General features: G+C 39.1%; 1 protein-coding gene across 2 annotated transcripts in view; it reads left to right on the top strand.

Moving 5' to 3' along the window:
* The first annotated feature begins 9,746 nt into the window (after positions 1 to 9,746).
* Positions 9,747 to 18,364, top strand: part of MFSD6 (major facilitator superfamily domain containing 6) — a 39,822-nt gene continuing 31,204 nt past the window's right edge. Inside the window, exon 1 of one of the 2 annotated variants that reach the window (XM_053471849.1) lies at positions 9,747 to 10,057. The gene's annotated coding sequence lies outside the window, so the exon portion shown is untranslated. The remainder of the gene's footprint in view (positions 10,058 to 18,364) is intronic. The other variant, XM_053471848.1, reaches the window with a different exon arrangement.

Genomic DNA, 18,364 nt, shown 5'->3' with positions numbered 1-18,364 from the left:
TTTATTTTTTCCCCCCGCTTACCTCTGTGTTGCTCAGCAAAGTCTCCTGCGTCGAGGAGACACAGGAATCCAGTGGAGTCACGTGAATGTACATCACATGACTCCACTCCATTCCGTTTCTGCTCCTGCTCCCCTGGCCGGGACAAGAGAAGTTCACTCTTCAACAAAGTCTGCGAGCGGCACCGGAAGATTTGCAGTTCAGGTAAGGGTGGGGAAGGGTGTATGAGTCTGTGAATGAATATGTGTGTGTGATAGCATGGGTGTGTAAGTAGAGGGGGGCAGGGCAGAGGGAGGCTGAACGTGATGTGCAATTGTTGGCTGCTTGTGCATGATAGGAGTGTGATTGCTATATAAAATATACATGATTGCATCAATAACACTCCTATCATGCCCAGGCATACCCAGATTCCAGCACAGCTAACATCACACTCATCCTGGAACCTGGGCATGATAGAAGTGTAAAAATATGGTGCGTCTTATACATGGGAACGTCTTATACATGGGGAAATACAGTAACTATGTCCTGTATAGTATTAAAAATTAACATCTGAAAAAATATTTTTAAATCCCAAGTGTGCATTATGCACCCAATTGAACAAAATGGCCCAATGGCACTAGAATAATAACTTGACAATATATTAAATATTGTTGGCATTATAAAAAATTAAAAAATAATGCACAGTAAGTCATCTCTCATCGATGAGCGTGATGATGTAGGATGAACGCATTTGTAGGCGGAGCAATGAGGCACGACGAGGCAGTGGCGTTATGGCGCATCAAGGGGTCTGCTGAGGAGAGGCGGATGGCGGTTTGATGGGTAATCCATCTGGACCCTACAACGACCCGAGCAGGACAACTGCACCACCGACTTAACGAAGGACATGGGCGGTGTACAGCTAGGTCTCTGCAGAGACAATTCCCACTCAAAAGGCGAGACCTCCCTGCTTAAGCTGGGAGGAGGGATACCAACTGCTCCAGACGCCCCAGACGTACAAACAGAGAGGAGAGGAAAGAAAGAAAATTATATAAAAAGGGAGAAAAGATGAAGAAAATGAAGGATTAAGAAAGCCCCTTTTCTACCCTCCAAATCCAGAGCCGAGTGATAAGTACCGTATTTGCTCGATTATAAGACAAGGTTTTTTTCAGAGCAAATGCTCTGAAAAATACCCCTCGTCTTATAATCGGGGGCCTTCTTATAATAGGTCTGACTATGAGACGACTAAGATCCAGATCCCCCGTAGCTGCAGGGGACCTGGATCCTCCTGCCCCCCCCCCGCCCCCCTTACCGGTGCTTCTGAGTCCCCGGTGTGCAGCCAGGGCAGTGTGTAAATGTCTACGCGATCTGCGTAGACAACTTACGCTGCAGCCGGAAGGAGGTGTGGCTAGCAGCGGGAGTTGTCTGCGTCCATCGCGCAGACCTTCCCCGGCTGTCAGAGATCAGAGTTCCCCGCACCCCTACACGCTGCCCCGGCTGCATGACAAGGAAGTCAGAAGAACCGGTAAGTTGGGGGGGGCGGGGGAGTGTTAAATGGGGGGCATAAGGCATTTCTGGAGGCACTCTGCCTCTAGAAATGCCTTTTTAGCTCTCTATACGCCACTCTGCCTCCTGAAATGCCTTAAATTTCCCTATATGCCACTCTGCCCCATAATATGCCTTTTAACCCCCTTAATGCCAGAGTGGCATATAGGGGTATAAGGCATTTCTGGAGGCAGAGTGGCACATAGGGGGTCAAAGGCATATCATGGGGCACAGTGGCATATAGGGGGTATAAGGCATTTCTGGGGCAGATGTGCATAACTGGGGGGGGGGCAGGTTGGAAAATAGAAGGAAATAAAACCAAAATGTTTTTCTCAATCATAGCTTTTATTTAAAAAAATAGTTTACATGAATTAACATTTACTGGTAAAACTTTTTTCCTATAGGGTCGTCTTTTAGCACTCCGGGAATTTAATTTTTATATCTTATCTTATTACAGAGCTATATCCAGGTATTGGATCTTTTTTGAAGTATGTAATAATTCACTAGAATTAATGAGCATTTATTAGATTATTCTAATTTCTATGTGATTTTGCACAATGAAGTGCATTAGTTTTAGGTTTAACAAGCCGTGCTCAATTTATTGCTCCGCCATACATTCTGTTTAGGACTAAGAGACTATGTTGGTCTTTTTGGTTACATCTGAGGATACTTTTTCCAAAGGAAATAACAATTGCTTGTGTTTATTTTTACCCATTTATGGGATGTTTTTTGATGGTATTTTTTTTGTATGTACATTTTTTTTAGCCAGTGACTGGGGGCCACTGCGCATAATCATTTAACTTTTAGATGAATGCAGACAATTACGTTTGCGTCAATAAATATACAAGGTCTTAATATCCCACAAAAGAGATGGTCCTTTAATGACTTCCTCCGTAAAGAGAAGATTCAGGTGGTTATGGTTCAGGAGACATACTGGAGAAAACAGGATAAAACAAGATGGTATGCAAAACACTACCCTTTGATAATTGAAGCTTCTAGAGAAAAATCTTACTATAGAAATTAGGCATACAGATATATGATAATAGTCTGTACAATAGATAATGAACTACATACTTTAATAAATTTATTTTTACCAAATATCCACCCAGTGGGTCTACTGAACCAAATTTTAGATAGAGCTGAAAGAGTTTCAATAGACAAGTGGAGATTGCTAGAGATTTCAATTGTGTTCTAGACGCAAGTATAGATACATTTAGTAATAATTCTAGCACTATAGATAAAAGAGCCTTGAAATACTCAATCTCTTAATACACTATTAGATAAATATAATTTGTTTGATGTTTGGCGGTTAAAAAACCCCCTGTCAAAAGATTTTACTTTTTTTCATGGCCCCATAACTCCTACTCAAGAATAGATTTTTTTTCCTGGGAGATCCAAACTTAGATGAAGTTAAAGAAATGGAGATAAAACCTTTTATATGGTCTGATCATGATATGGTTATAATGGACCTAACCTCCGGGGAAGAAATTCACCCTATTAGAACGTTAATCGCAAAGCACCCGGTCCAGATGGTTTTGGTAATGAATTTTATGAAGCCATGAAAACAAGCATTGTAGACCACCTAGTGAAAACTTTTAATTCTATATGTAATAACTATTGAAATTCTAGACATAATAAATTGATTCAAGGATACCCAACATCACAGGAAGATCTTAAAATATCTTTGTATGCTGATGACATTTTGTTAAGTATTGTTGACCCGGTTAAATTGCTTCCTTTAGTTATGAATGAAATAGAGACATATAGTAGGGTATCAAATTAAAAATTAAATGCAGAAAAATCTTCAGCTCAATATATCAATGTGAATAAGAGTGAAATGAGATTTATCCAGGACAAATACAAATATAATCACCCAAAAAGTTTGGGTGATTCTGGGAGTGAAAATTACAAAACACGTAAAGAAAATTATGGAAATAAACTTTATGCTTCTTTTAAGAGAAACAAATACAAATTTAAAAGAGTGGTGTTCAATTGAGATATCATGGTGGGGTAGAGTAAACATTTTAAGAGCATATATTTTGCCCCAAAGGACATACCTATTCCAAACATTGTTTACAAATTTTGTTTGGAAAGCCGAGAATTAAAATGAATGTAATAGCTAATAGAGTAGAAAAGGGAGGTGTTGGCCTACCCATTATAAAAAAAAACATTTTGATGCAGGAGTGATGCTCCACATCGCGACAATGAAAATAGAAAACATGAGGAAAGAAGGATGGTATAGGATGGCTACTGGAATTCAAGATCTTAGTATTCTGATTTGGAATTAAAGAAGGGTAGATTATTATATATTTTAAAACAATTGATCCCACTATGGAGTAAGATTAAAAGAAGATTGAACATAGAAACAAAAATATTAGATTTTCTAAAAATAGAATTTATAGAAAATGCCATAGAATATTTGACCCTAAAAGAATGGAAGATCAAGGGTATTACCTCCTTCAGAGGATCTCATGAAGGGTGATAAGATCAAACCTTTCGAAACTCTGTCATTATCATTCAACCTTCCTAACTGAGATCTTTAATTATTTAACAATCAAGAATTATTTGACTAATAGGGGAGTAGTGCCAAAAGATAATAACTATAATTTACTCAAAGTAGTTTTTAACGCACTAGAAAAAGAAAAAAATCAAACTGCCTTAAATTAATAGAAACAACAATAAGAAAAAACATCTCCAACAGCCATTATAAACTGGAATAAAGAACTCAACACTACCATAGAAGAAGCTGATTGGTGTAAAGCATTTGAAAAAGTAAATAAAGCAGTACACGGTCTCTCGCTAGTCGAGATGTTATTTAAATTATTATATAGGTGGTATCTAACACCAGAAAAATTAGCTAAAATACATTTTTCGCATGAAGACTGGTGTTGGAGGTGTAAAACGGAAATTATATACACCTTCGGTGGCAATGTATTAAGATTAGGAAATGTGAAACTCCCAATAAAACCTGAAACAAACTACTTTAGGTATTCATTGTTTAATTGCAGCAAACATTTTGATTGCAACGAACTGGAAAAATGATCAAAATTTATCTGAATTACATCTTAAACAACAACTTTTTATATCAGCTGCAAATGGAAAGAGGTACTAGAAGATCCCAGTTGTCAATAAGTGACATCCAAATCTGGGATAGGTGGATTGCAACATTACACAATTGTGAGGAATTATAGATTAATTTACCTATACAAACAAATAAGCAACATTAACCCCTTCAGTCCCAGGTTTTTTTTGTTTTTTTTCCTGCGAATAGTGTACCCAAGTAAACTATATATTGGTTTTTTTTCAAGGAGAGAAGGCTTTCTTTTGATACCATAGTTAGATAATTAGCTAAAAATTTAGGATGAGAAATTTAGTAAAAACTAGTGTAATTTAAAAAAAAATATTAAAAAAAAATTATGTATATTTTCCCCTCTGAATCCTCACAAAATTAAGTAAAGTGACGGAAAATCCCCTCCAAATTTATCAATTCAGGTGTCCTGATTTCAGAAATACCTAATTTATATAGATTTTCCAGACTTTCCTAGCACTTATAGGGAACATACTATAAGGTGTACATTATTCTTTACAAAAGCGTAGAATTTTTACATTAGGTATGATAGGCCGCAGAAATTATTTCCTGCAATTTTTTTTCGCCAACACTTCTGTGTTGCTTATATTTTCTTGCACAGGGTATGTGTTACGGCACAGAAATTGTTTAGCATCTCCCCACGATGACCTTCCGGGTGATGTAAGCAGTGATGCGACCCGAAAGGGAATGCCCGACCGAGCATTTAAAACTGTAACAGTTTTCCGGCGTTCGTGCTGGAAGCTGTTACATCAGATCGGACAGCAGGAAGCCAGCGATGCTGGGTTCTGCTGACACGGGGGAGTCCAGCCTGATCTCCCGTGCAGCGGCAGGGATGTGTCCTTTCCGCTGCAAGGTCGTCGGGACGTAGCGATACATCCATAGGGGTTTCTTGCTTCCAGTAGAACTGGATGTTTTGAAACCAGATTTCTTGATATAAATTGAAAAGGACAGATAATTACGCACTGAATACCATAGTGTGTCACCTACCATGGGAAACTGACATAGGGTACACTTTAGGTGAGAACTGAAACAAAATAACTTTATTAAGATTGTACTTTAACAAATTGAAATTCATTACCTGTCTCTGCTGTCAGGCTTCACCTCGGTGGTTACGGAAGAGTCCCATGATGATCTGCTACCTGCTTTGCTGTCTTTTTGGCAAATTCCTAAATTCTAATCTACAGTACATGACCCGGACTCTCTCTGTCTTTGTTTCAATCTACCGACTTGGCTCTCCAGCCTACCTTGTTGTTTTAAGAGCAAATTAAAAAAAAAAAAAAAAAATCAAAGTATAATAAAAAAGAGAAAATAAAAATACAAAAAAACATACCTGTATTATTTATTTTCTCTTTTCTTGTTATACTTTTTGAATTTTTATATTGGATCCAGAATTGAAATAAAGGAATTATTATTAGTCACACACTGTTCGATTACTTCATCCTCATGGAGTGCAGTGTTTAACTTTTTGATCTACCTTCTTACCAGAACCAACCTATTCCAGTACATGTTTTTTTTGGTATTCGTTCAAATTCAATAAAATTTAATTTGTAATGGCACCAATCCATCAACTCCTGACTCCCACACGCTAAAGTTTCTGCCTGGCACCTGAGCTTAACTTGTTCAGGTGCTGGGTTCCCTAACAACTAATCAAAAGCGACTGAACTGCCACCCCCCCCCCGCATACAGCCGGCGGGTGAAGCCACTGGCTTCACCGATATGACTGAAGTATTATAAAGTTACCTCTGAAATTTCATATTGCATTTATGTTGCAAGGGATTTGGGAATGCAAAAAAAAACAGAATGTTGCAGAATCTTGTAATACCTTTTTTACTGGACTAACAGTATTTAAAATAGACGAGCTTTCGGGAGTCCTCCCTTTATCAAGTCAAAAGCATTTAAAGGGAGGACTCCCGAAAGCTCGTCTATTATTTTAAATACTGTTAGTCCAGTAAAAAAGGTATTACAAGATTCTGCAACATTCTGCTTTTTTTTTGCATTCTTATACACTGGACTAATACGGCTACTCCAAACTACAGTAAGGGATTTAGGTTAATAGATTTACATGTCAGGACCACCCGAGCACTGCCCACCCTGACCCCCTACAATTTCTACAAAAAACAAAAACTGTCTGCGCTTCTTACCCTAATAATGCTTCAGGGCACTCTCTTGTATTGCTTGAGGCCGTATCCACAGGTAGTCTGATAATTTTAAGGGGTCCTGAGATTGCTTCAGGTGCACCCAGAGCTTTCCCGCATGTGCAACTGACCACCCCAGAGTCAAAGAAGGTAGAAGAGTAGCCTGGTAATAACACAGCAGGTCAGATTGCCTCAGGCCTCCATTAGTCTTTGGCATTAAACACACACTAGACTAAAGCCTCGATTGCTTCCTAATACAAACATATTCATGATGGCTGATATGCTTGATCTAAGAAGTGAGGGTGGGTTTGAATTGGAACAGTTTGAAAAAGATACAAGATGTGGGGGAGTAAATTCATCTTAATGACATTCACCCTTCCATTCCATGAAATATGAGGTCCTGCCCAGGCTTGTAGGTCACCCTGTAGAGTTGCCAACAAAGGTAGTTAATTTGTTTGATAGGGTGTATCAAAGAGAAACAAGATATTTATGTTTACTGTAAGGGAGTGATGATTCTTAGTTCTCTGGCATAGACCTCCATGACTTGAACCAATCTGACATAAAACAACCAGCATTTTTTTAAAGGGGCTGTTGGAGTGCTTCCATCACTAAATGCTCCTCTTGTAGTGTATTGTTAATGACAGACAGTTTCTATTCATCAAAATAATTAATTTTAACTAATTGCTGTGTTCCTGCACATGAACTGAAAACTTGTATCAAGAGTTAGTCATCTGGAATATTTTGAGTACAGCTTTATATTGTCACTGAGCAATCGAGATTAATCTCTGGACGGCAACAAAAGCAGACGTTCGTTTGTCTGCTCTCAATAGACCGTTAGGCCTGTCTGCTTTGCTGCGGGGTTATGAAACAGGTTTGGATGGGATCCCAGATAGGCAGAATGTCACTGAAATATTAATAATCCAGAGAGAGCATCATCTGGGGACGCTATTGGAAGATATAAACTCTATCCTCCATTCTGTAATCAAATTTAATGTCTACTAAATTTTGTTCAGCTGTAATACAAAATATAGCAACATTAATTTCCTACAGAAGAAAATATAAAACATGCTATTTGAATTATTTTTGCACACTAACATTTTAATGTTACTCAATTTGAAATACACAGAACATACAGAGTACTATGGTGATATCCTGTGTCTTGTTCGTGCAATCTGGTGTACTTTTGCACAGGAACCCTAAGCAAGGTAGGCAATCTATCTTGATGATATTGTAAATTGCCTGTCCTCCTCATACATTTCTCCAGCATGGTGATACAAGATGTCACCACTAATGCTTGAGCAGATTACTGCAACTCCCAGAACATTCTTTTACATTATTCTCCCTCTTATCCCTACCTGTCTTAATATATTTGACTATGGCCCTCAAAATTAATTGCGGTTATCTGTCCCAATCATTTTACCTTGTGTTTGTTTCCATTTCAGTGGGGAATGCTGAATAGGTAGCCAAGTTTTCTACATTAAAATCATGTTTCCTCGGAAGTATTGCTGCTGTTCCCTGTATGTTGGGTGTTCATCTGCAGTCCTGAGCCAAATTCAATTCAACCAACGATAGAAAAACAATTTGAATTTGATGGCAGATAAGAACCATTCAGCCCATCTAGTCTGCCCATTTAAGACTCAGGTCATAATTAGTCATTGATCTTGTCTTAGATTCAGGATAGCTTATGCCTATGCCATACAGAACAAAGAGATGCTAAAATCTCTTTTGCAAGGCACCTGCTATCACAGGACCACACGTTACATAAAAATCCTTGACCCTCTAAGTTTTTTGTGTGTTGAATTTGCCTTGTTTCAGTAATACGGTACTGTTTTCTTTACATAAAGTGCCCACTCCATATCATACAAGTAAATTACATCTGAGCCAAACATTATTTTCTACTAAAAGATATGGTGGTATGTTGATGTCATTTTTACCGCAATTTCCTTGCATCCCCCAAAGTAACAAAAAAACAGTAGCTATATTACTGAGCCAAAGAGATTTTCATACCAAAGTGTATAAAAAACTGTATCCATATTTCCATACCAAAAAATTGCCATTGAAATACATTGGTCTGAGGGTGAGCATTTTGATGTCATCTTTTAGTGAAAAAATATTGTTTGGCTTATGTCAAATTTAATCGTATCATATAGAAGGGTTCCTAATACATATAAAACAATATAAATATCACTAGGTCGAGGAGAGCTGACTTCCATGGTTAATTATTCAGAAATTGCCAATAAAATGCATTGGTTTGAAGGTGGCATTTTGAGGTCATCGTTCAGTAGAAACATGTAATACACAGAGTGTACCCAACATATAGAAAACAGGGGCAATATTACATGATCTTTATACTGAAAAATCCTTAGTTACTTAAAAAGCCAACTTCAGCATTTGAATAAGAAGCTGTCCAAATAAGTGTCTAACTTCAGCATTATTATTACCTCTTTCATCACCAGTCTTGAGCAAACATCATGTTTTACTGAATTGCAAATGAGTGTTCATTTGTACCTGCAGCATGGCATTAATCTTCTCATTCTGTGTAGTCTTACCTGGCACGATACAGTCCACACTGCATCTGCTCCTTTATGTTGTGCCATCTAGAATGGCCAGAACTACCATCTCACTGGAACCTTGTTCGATGTGTTTTATGTTAGTGCTCCCCCTAGAGGCTCCTTGTATAATGGCAACATTTACATTAGGAAAAAATGAAAACAGTAATTTTAAATAACAGGAGGAGCAGAGACAGCTTTGGCCAGGGGATAAATCTTTTTTATTTTCACCTTCACTTTTATGATAATCGAAACAAGGGATTTTTTTTACTTCTTGTTATTAACTTTTTGAGTATCAGAGGGCATTACGTTAGCAGCTCTCCGCTGGGCTGTACCAGAGCTTGACTATTCCATCACGTCACTAAAAAAAAACGTCCACAAACCGTCCCCACGCTTCCTGACACTAAACACAGACGCAAGGCAACAGGCAAAACATCAGCAGCGGCGGCTGGGCGTACACAATGTGCTCATAGGAAAAGGGGTGTGTCAGGGAAAGAGAGGACGTTGTGATGTCACGCAATGGGTGGGACGATTCACCTGCAGCCTAGCAGTGGAGAGTCAGTGCCGTGAAACTGGTCCAACCGGTAAAGGTCTCTGGGCGATCGGAGGTATAACCTGCCGCCTCACCGCCGGTTGGGACACGACTACAGGACGATGGGAACAGCCTAACCCAGATGGTGTGATTCGTAGCAGGAAGGGCTGTAGAAGTGAATGAGCCGAGGCACACTTGTTTATGGATGACAGCCTCATGGTGACACCCCTAACGGTGAGTACACCCCAGGATAAACGGGATCCTGGTTGAGCTGTCTAGCCACAGGGCTGTGTGTGTGAGTCTGTGCTGTTTAAACGATTCACATGTCCTCGGGTGTATGTTGTGCTGGCTGTTTACAGATGCAGTTGTGTGGTATCATCCATCGCCATTCATTTAAGCGCTGCATGTTGTGCGGACCGGGGGCTCTCAGCGCAGTACAGTTAAGTGACAAAGCAGAAACCTTATTAAAAATTCATGATGATGAGCTGCTCTTGGTTTTATTCTGAATGCACCTCCCCTGATAGGACTTCCGCAAACGTAAAATGAACTGAAAGCAAAGGTGCTCCCGGCATGATCAGGGCTGTCGCCGGGAGCTGTGGGTGCAGCCCTGGGAGGCCAGACATCATGTCATAAGGGCATAGTGTTGGAGTTGTTGAACACTGCTTGTGTTGAACCTGATAGTATGGTGTCACTCTGAACAAGATGGCACTATCAACAGTTTGGATATTCGGGAATCGCTATTCATTTACAATAAATTTCCTGTTGACATTTTGACATTTAAAAAAATGACCCCTTATTTATAATTCTGAGTTACCCAGTATTGTCAGTTTCTCTCCATAGTACACTGTTTCCAATTTTCTTCAGGATCAACAGCAGAGTTGAACTTGATGGGCTTGAGTCATTTTTACACCTAAATTATTATAATTATTATATTACTGTGTGTGTGTGTGTGTGTGTGTGTGTGTATATATATATATATTTACATATATGTGTATATATATATATATATATATATATATATATGTATATGTATTTGATGACACATGTGGGTGTATTTCCTGAGTAATACTGGAATGGTGATTGAACAGTTATTTATAGAGTATAGACTGCCCTACCCAGTGCATTCAATAGATTATGAACTTTAGAATCAGCATGTTGCGTATAGATGTGTTTAATCATAATTCAATGCGAGTGCCCTCAAACAAACAGGACCACTGTAAATCTGAATAAATATTTAAATTTAGAGATATTAGGAATTTGCAGTAAATCCATCTTTTGAACTGACTTCTTTGTAGAATTACAGTTCCAGATCCCCCCCTCATCTAAAAAAAATACATATATAAAGGCTGCAGAATGTTCAGAGCCATTATTATTAAGGGCTCAATTCACTGAGCCTTGCATTGAAGCTTCCGTGTTAAGTAGGTAAAAGGTGGAGGAACTTGGTTTAATGTTTCGGGTACAACCAGATAAGTTGAACAGACTGTTACACGTTATAAGCCTGTACTTAAGTCTTAACTCCAGGTGACTTTATGTAGTGAAATAGACAATTCAAATTTCATCTGTAAACGTGCTAACAACTGTTGGCTGCTTGAGGTGGGCTATAAAGATAGGTACATAACTTATTTATACATTGTGCTAACAAGAACATTAGGGGATCTATTCACTAAAGAGAGAGGATTTTCAGGAGACTTGTGGTTCAACTTAATTGTGAAGGGCCAACATTGGCAAGTTTCAACAGCAAGAAGGACTGAGTTAGCCCTGTACCATGCATAATTCAGTGCGTGAAGAGACTGAAGAAAACTTGCTGATTTAACCGTATGTTATGCAGGGCTAGACAAGCTCTTCATGCAGAATAAGCTCTCCAGGGGTTGGATCTTCATATTGAGGAGTGAAGTCAAGGAGCCGAAGCACAACTGTCCTGCAAACTCTTCCTTTAGTGAATAGACTCATAGGATATGGAGAAAGAACAAAAAACATGTTGAAGGTGCTGTTCCACCTGTTGTACTTAATTTAACACGTTTTGCAATTCAATGCAGCATTACATACCTTATCTGCCAAAATCTGTTCAAGAAATGTTTCTTAACTAGTACAGAATATTTTTGAGAGGTGAATGTACAATCTGATTATGTTTCAAAATATACCCTCTCAGTCATTTTTATTATTATGTTAGACATACGTGTGTTTATTTTTAAAGACTAACACAGAATGGTGGTAGACAAAGTTTTTAAATCCAGAGCCTGGTATGCATGACAAGGCTTGTGCTTGTTACTCGTTTACAAAACGCCTGTTTACACTGTACATGTCTATTGTATTTTTTTTGTCTATTTTTCTGTAGACTTTGTATGTAAAGCCCTTTTTGGACTTGGTTCCTAGGACATACTTGAAAACGAGAGAAATCTGATGTATTCTTCCTGGTAAAACACTTTCTAAATAGATGCAATTTAAAAAAAAAAAGGTTTGTGAGAGTCGTTGGGTATTGTGTGGCCTTGAAGCATGGTGCTGCCAAGCCCTAAAATAAAATTAGGCGTATCATTGTATTAGTATTTTAACAGTAGTCATATATATTACGTTTTATGATCTCTCCAGTTCACTCTGCCATTACCTGACAGACTCAATCATTAGTGATTTTGTAGGCCTCAGTGGCTCCTTTTAGTAATATATGGTGACATGCTGTGCTGAGGTTAATGATTAACTAGAGACAGGACATTGCTTGGCTGCTTCTCTGCTGGAGTCTACCCATATATAAATGACAGTTGGTTGATGTATTTTCAAATTTGTGATAATGTTTGGTTGCCAAGACTTGTACATATGTTTACATATGGGTGAAAAAATGATTCGCAGGCGATTAAAGGCCTCAGACACTGCCTTAAACAATATACTATTTGGTTTTATACTCTTCAGTTGGTTTACAGTAAATATTTGTTTCTATATTTCTTCCGGAAGATGCCCCCATACTTAAAGTAACTGCATCGGCCACCGTTGTCACTGACTGGCCTCCATAAAGTACTGCCCTGAAGTATGTGAGATGTATAATCTCACAGAAATAAATTACCTACTCCCACATACTGTAGGGCAGCACTTGTATAGGTGTCATGATAACATGACCAATGTGGACAACCCAGTCCTTGTGGATGGACAGCTTTTGGTCCTTTGGGCTGCCATTAAAAATCATTCCTGTTGGTTATACTCCGCATTCGGTGTGAAGGGGTTATCTCAGCAGGAGAAAAAAACTTTTTTAAGGCATAATCAATGTATAAATTAATCGAGAAGTGGAGTCAAGATGAAGACCCAGCTGACCTCTCTTTTGTCCCCATATGTCCTTCATTTGCAAATTAATCTAAAAAATTATTAAAAAACAACATTTTATGTAATACTTGTAGGGCCCAGACAAATAAGAGACTCTTTATTATGATGTATTATTTGCGTAACCGGTTTAATAGTTTGATTAGGCACATTTAATGCCAGTTTCCCCTTCTGATTAATGTGTGGCTTCAGCTTGTGGAAACATACGATAATCTTATTCCTTGAAATGTTTAAAACAGCTGAGGCAATTAACATTACGACTATTTTAAGATTCCAAGGAGAATAAAACCTGTTTAGATAGTTAAATGATATTTAAATAGCTTTTTATACCTCGAGGAACCTAGTTTTATAAAAAGATAAATAATGCAGGAAGGAAGGTGACTAAAGATATCGATACAATTATCCAAAATTCTAATTGTTGAGGCGCAATCAATGAAACGTGCAGTGCAAATAATGTTTTGTTTGTTTTGCTTTTCTGTGTGTTTTGGTTCATGCTGTGGTGTATGAGCTATTCTGTTATTAATTATACATTATTTCCATTAACCTTTAAATGTTATTTTGTGGGTTATAAATTACAAAAGGGAATTACAATGCATATTTAACATACATATTTAACGTCTCCCTGTTTTTTAAGGGGCAGTCCCTCTTTGGGGTGTAATCCTGTATCCTCCTCTGGTGCCTTCTGTTGGTTGGGTGTTATTGCATCACTATGTTTCTTCAGCCCTAAAAGAAGGAGCCTCCATTTTTCAATAGTGTTGCTACTCAATCATAATGGAGACGGCCTAATGCATACTTTATTATTTTTATTATTATTTTTGAATGGGAAACAATGAAACTGCATTCTATTGTTTGTTAAATCCAAGATAATATTAGGGAGTTAAATACCGTATTTGCTCGATTATAAGACGACCCTGATTATAAGACGACCCCCCAAAATCTGAATATTAACTTAGGAAAAAAAGAAAAAGCCTGAATATAAGACGACCCCAAAGGAAAAAAGTTTTACCAGTAAATGTTAATTCATGTAAACTATTTTTTTTAATAAAAGCTATGATTGAGAAAAATATTTTTTTTGTTTTTATTTCTTGTATTTTCCAACCTGTCCCCCAGTTACGCACATCTGCCCCCAGGTTTGCCACTCCAATATGGCACTGTGGCCCATGATATGCCTTTGAACCCTCTATATGCCACTGTGCCCCATGATATGCCTTTTGACCCCCTATGTGCCACTCTGCCTCCAGAAATGCCTTATACCCTATATCCCATTATGGCATTTAGGGGGTTAAAATGCATATTATGGGGCAGAGTGGCATATAGGGAGGTATAAGGCATTTCAGGAGGCAGAGTGGCATTAAGGGAGTTAAAAGGCATTGTATAGAGCACTCTGCCTCCAGAAATGCCTTATAATATGCCTTAACGCCACTCCAGAAATGCCCTATGCGCTCTCTCTCTCTCTCTCTCTCTCTCTCTCTCTCTCTCTCTCTCTCTCTCTCTCTCTCTCTCTCTCTCTCTCTCTCTCTCTCTCTCTCTCTCTCTCTCTCTCTCTCTCTCTCTCTCTCTCTCTCTCTCTCTCTCTCTCTCTCTCTCTCTCTCTCTCTCTCTCTCTCTCTCTCTCTCTCTCTCTCTCTCTCTCTCTCTCTCTCTCTCTCTCTCTCTCGTCTGATTAGAAGACGACCCCGAGCAAATACGGTATGCAGCATTCATGCAATTTCTCAATTTAGTAAAAAAAAAAAAAAAAAAAATAAAACCCAACAAATTCCCAAGAGGTATGGTACATTGGGCAAGAATGTAATGTGGTGACTATTTTATATGGTCTTAGGCTCTGATTCAGTACTTAATATATGAGCTAATATGTTTGTCTGTAGGTTTGGGGGGATGAATGGACTTGTGTTTTAGTTGACTGGAAACATACTCTTTACAGTTGGCAAATTGTTTCCCTCGGATTTTCCCCAGTGACGTGTTTTCAAAGTACAGCAGTGGGTGTTGTCCACTTTCTGCAAACGCCAACACCCTCACTAATACAACACAAAGGCTATGTGTGTTTACTTACATACCTGTGCACATACTTATATAGTGTACTAAACTGATAAGTGGAAAAGACTGGCGGTTTTATTAATTTATTATTGGTACCAGTTTGCACTAGGTTCCTGAAGTTTCATATACCGTGTTTTTCAATTTTCCACAGTAAGAATACAGCAATATAATTACATGATCCTTAGGCGACTTGATTTAACAAACTCTACATAAGCTCTGCCATAAAGCAGTTGGTGTTCTTAAGGATTAAGCAAGTATTTCCTGACAACCTACCATGCCATGATCCAGCGGTACTAGCATAGCATAATATTTTTTTGCACTGCTGTGTACTGTACTATAGCTTTGTAAGAAAAAGTAAGGGCCGTGACTCCCACACATCTGTGGTTGAGAGACCCACTTTAATTGTTATTATAAATTACTTTTTTATTTTAAGGCATTACAATGGTTTGGTTCGATGTAATATTTTGATGGTACTATGGACAAGGAGATATCACATAATTAACAAAACAAATCGTTATAAGTGATCCTCGAGGTATCCCACTATTAACACTGAATATACACTGTAACTACAACCTTTTGCTTCCTGTAACTTAACCATTGCCTTATCCATTCAACTGGTTTGACATCCCCACACAATGACTGCAATTTATTCTATTTATTGTTTGTCTTCTATTGTGGACAATGTTGAATGCCTTACTGAAATCTAGATATATCAACAGCCCCTCCCTGGTTTATTATTTTAGTTACCCAGTTGAAAAATAAATTTGAGCTAGTTTGACAGGATCTCCCTGTAGTAAACCCCTGTTGCTTCTTATCATGCAAACCCTTACTCCCAGGTATTTAACAATCCTATCCTTTCATGGTTTCCATTAATTTGCCAACTACTGGCATACAATGTACTGGTGTGTAGTTGGCTGAGCCTCCCCTGCTACTTTTTTTGTAAATTGTTACTACAGTTGCCAACTTCCAGTCCTCTGGAACTATTCTTGCCAATAGTGACTGGTTAAAGTCGGGGCTACGATTTTGCTAGGACACTTTGAAGCTCTTTTAATAACTTTGGGTGTATCCCAATCGGCTCCCATGGATTTGTCTGTTTTTACTTCTCAAGTAGAACTCTTCCTCTGTAAACACACCTGTCACCCTATTTCTCTTTGCTAACACAAGGGTCCCTCATCTTCACCTTCCTCTGTAAAAACAGAACAGTAATATTTATTTAAGCAGTCGGCTAGTTCTTTATCCTCATTTATATAATTCCTTAATTTGTCTTTAGTTTAATTATTCCTAGTTTGTTTTCTTCTGTCACTTAAATTATTAAAAAAGGTTTTATCAACCTGGCAGTTTTCTCCTCCATGTGTTTTTTGCGCATCTACCGTATTGGCCAGAATATAGGCCGCACTTTTTCCCCCCACTTTAAGTCTTTAAAGTGGGGGTGCGGCCTATATTCGGGGTCTAGCGCCCGACGCCCGGGACTGCAGCGGGGTCAGGATACAGATCCCCCGCAGCGGTGCAGGGGACCTGCATCCTACTGTCTGATACGCTCAGACATCCTCCCCTGCCAGCACTTTCCACGGGGGGGGGGGTGCCGGCACGAGAGGTTGTCTAAGCGCATCGCGTGGACGTTCACCTGCAGCGGCGATGCGCCGCTGCCGGTGAACGTCCGCATGATGCATTTTACATCCCAACCCCCCGACTTACCAGAGCAGACTCCCGGGTGTCTTGCAGGGCCGGCGGAAGACATCTACGCAATACGCGTATACAACTTCCGGCACCGGGAGTTGTATACACGATGTGCATAGATGTCCCCCTCCGGCCCCGCAAGACACCTGGGAGTCTGCTCTGGTAAGTTGGGGGGGGCAGAGTGGCAGCATATCTCGGGGGGGGGCAGAGTGGCAGCATATCTCGGGGGGGGAGGACAGAGTGGCAGCGTATCTTGGGGGGGAGGGACAGAGTGGCAGCATATCTCGGGGGGGGAGGGACAGAGTGGCAGCATATCTCGGGGGGGGAGGACAGAGTGGCAGCATGTTGTTTGGTGCTTTTTTAAAGAAAAACTTTTTGTTTAAAAAAGCACCAAACTTTTAGGGTGCGGCCTATATACGGGGGCGGCCTATATCCGAGCCAATACGGTAATTAATATTGAGCTGTGCCTCCCTATGGTCACCTTTTATGTTTACTCCAATCTTCCTCATTTTGAGTATGTTTAAAGTTCCTTAAAGCTAGCTTCTTCTCCTTTAGTATATTTGCCACATCTGCGGAGTACCACAGTGGTTTCCTTCTTTCGTTTAGCAGAACATTTCTTAAACAGTTCCATTTCTCCTGGACTACATCTAAAGATGCCTGTGACTAAGCGCTGTGGTTGAGCACAAAAAGAGTAAGGAGTTCACCTACTGGCTATTGATTCCCCACTGAGGTTGGCCAAATGAGATAAATCGACATATTGAAGTGCATTACTTTGTTCTTTATCCTGAGTTTCATTATCAATTATTATCGATTTTATCGATTAGTTGTTCCAGCCCTGCTCAAGATCAAATTTCTAGATTACTCCCCTTAGAATCTGTGATCAAGCTCAAAAAAGTGTGCCTTGTTTCACTATTTTGGAATAAATGAATTTAAAAACATTAATGAGTTCTAGCTCTAGTGCCAACTTTTTGAGCTATTCTATATGGAGTTACCATAGCATTTCAGTTCTCCTAAATTCCACCTAGATTTGTCAAACAATAGTTTTGTGTTTTGAAGCCACTGTTTTAACTTTCTTAATGAATGAAACATTGATGAAATTACTAATGACCAGCATCCCCTTGTTCATTGCTTCTGTAGGAAGTACTGCAGGAAAATAGGAAACCGACTGTATTTGGCTCTGTTTTATGTCACTGCTTTGTACAATCCCTGGAATTATGGATTGTGTCACATCATATAAATGAGATCAGCCTGTGTCATCTTAATTGGGATATAATGTGCCTTAAATTGTAATGAATCACATGACGTTTGCTAGCCTGGCCTGATTTGTGATGCTTGATAGCTGACATGGTCCCTTTGATGAAGTATGTCAGGAAGACCAACTCTATAAAATGACCATCTGCACAAACTCTCTTTTATTATTCAGTTAACTTGGGATGGACGCTCTTTTATGCAGTATCTTCATAAGGCAGGTGAAGCAGTTTTGTATGAGCCATTGTAAGCTTGTTTGAGCAGGGCTCTCCTCACCTG

The sequence above is a fragment of the Spea bombifrons genome, chromosome 7 (genome assembly GCF_027358695.1).
Source record: "Spea bombifrons isolate aSpeBom1 chromosome 7, aSpeBom1.2.pri, whole genome shotgun sequence".
NCBI classification, from domain to species: domain Eukaryota; kingdom Metazoa; phylum Chordata; class Amphibia; order Anura; family Pelobatidae; genus Spea; species Spea bombifrons.
Note: the sequence above shows the minus strand (reverse complement) of the source record. Positions and strands in the feature narration are given on the sequence as shown.